General features: G+C 53.7%; 1 protein-coding gene across 3 annotated transcripts in view; it reads left to right on the top strand.

The window, feature by feature from the left end:
• HIP1 (huntingtin interacting protein 1) overlaps positions 1-1,808 on the top strand; it is a 205,368-nt gene that overhangs the window by 628 nt on the left and 202,932 nt on the right. The gene's annotated exons all lie outside the window — the stretch shown is intronic.

Genomic DNA, 1,808 nt, shown 5'->3' on the forward strand with positions numbered 1-1,808 from the left:
TGGGGCGGGGCCGCGGGGGCGGGGCATGCCAGGCTGAGGCGCTGGCTGCAGGGCGTCTAGCGGGGCCAGGGCCCTCCCGCCCGAGGCGGTGTCCCGTGTTGCGCTGGAGGAGCCCGGTCCAAGCTCAGCCGGCCAGGAGGAGTGGGGCCGGGCAGGGCTCTGGCCTACGGAGGAGGCTTCCAGCAGGGGCTGACGCCGCAGGCGCTGGTAGCTCAGGACCGGGGCTGCGCGGCGGTGCTTGCCGAGCTGGCGCAGCCTGATCTTATTGGTCCCTTGGGAAGAGAGGGCAGAAGGCTCCTGGCTTCGGGGACCTCTCCTGTGCTTGGCTCCTCTGGCGGTTGCAGCTGGACGACCGTGCAGCGGTGGGTCGCCCACATCAGCGCTGCAGAGGCACTTGCAGAGGTTGTGCAAACCCGAGCACGTGGTCCCTGAAAAGGAGAGGTTTCCTTCTTGAGTTTAGCTCCAGACCCACGTGCCCAGGGGCTAATGCAAACCCGGGCGTTCTCTTAGGCTGCAAACAGGCATTGCTTTTGTAGCAGCCTTTTTCACGGTGGCACGGAGCCCAAGCAAGCAGACTTCTGTGCCTCTTGTATCACGAATGCGCAAAATTGTGGCCATGATATGTGTTAAAATGTGCCTCTTTTTGTGGCAGATGTTCATTTGCTTTATGATGGAAGAGTAGGGGTGGCCTAGAGCTGCCTGCACTCTCCAGCCAAACTGAGCATATGTTCCCAAGGCTTTAGGAGCCCCTGAAGCCCTGGAAGTGCCTGCCCAGGTTCTCTCATTTTCAGGGGCACACCCTGAAAATCTCCCAGCAGGGCATTCTGCAGGTGCAAATCATACTACCTTGCCCTGATTTGGGGTGCACCTCGGCAAATGGGTTTCCTCACTTGCAAAGTCTCACCCTGGAGATCTGGTAAGGGGGCTTCCTCAAGCACAGGTATGGTGCCATTGTTCCTGAGTCAGGACACACTGCAAATGAGGGAACGTGCAGTTCCTCCATTTGCAATGGCATACTTTGAGCCAGGGTGCAGCAGCATGATTGCACACAGTATGGGTGCCTGGGGCATCCTCTGTTACAGGATTCCCAGGCTGGGCCTATAACTGGGAGAACCCAGGAGCAGCAGCGGTGCAACCATGCAGGACAGTGGGTGGTATCTGTGTCACCCAGTGAAGCCCATCAGCTCTGCTGGGATACATCCTGGCACAGCTGATCCCACTTCAAGGACAAGTGTGCTTATAGCCCTAGATTTAATCAATGCTTGTATCATTACATTGACTTACTGCACAATTCCCAAATAAGCTTTAAGTGTCTGTTTAATATTCAAGGCTCTTAAATGTGTCATGATGGCCTGTGTTAATGGAGAGATGGAGTTAGTCATGTTAATCTGAAGTCAAGCAGAAGGCAGGGTAGACTTGCACTGTGTAAACCAGGAGCAGGAAATTATTTTGGGTGGAGGGCCGCTTAGTGAGGTTTAGTGAGTTGTCAAGTAGCCTTGCTCCTTGACAGGTGCCCTGACCTTGGCTTCTATCTTGGGATCAGAAGTTCCACCCCTAACCGCTGACAGAAGTCCCTCCCCTTTCTCCCCTGGAAATGCTCCCCTTGGGAGTGGGGGTTGCCAACTTAGAACCAGAAAAAAACAAATCATACGCTAAAAGTCAAACACCTACTATAACTTACTTTAATTCTAGTACAAAAAATATTTTTGTTGTGATTCGTGGTTGCGTGCTGTATATAGAGGTGATTGTACAATTACTCAAAAATAAATTCTTAGTCTTTTATATTGGGGGGTGTGCTGGAGGTGGGG

Source organism: Gavialis gangeticus, unplaced genomic scaffold (assembly GCF_001723915.1).
Source record: "Gavialis gangeticus isolate Ggan-Ray unplaced genomic scaffold, GavGan_comp1, whole genome shotgun sequence".
Classification (NCBI taxonomy): Eukaryota; Metazoa; Chordata; order Crocodylia; family Gavialidae; genus Gavialis; species Gavialis gangeticus.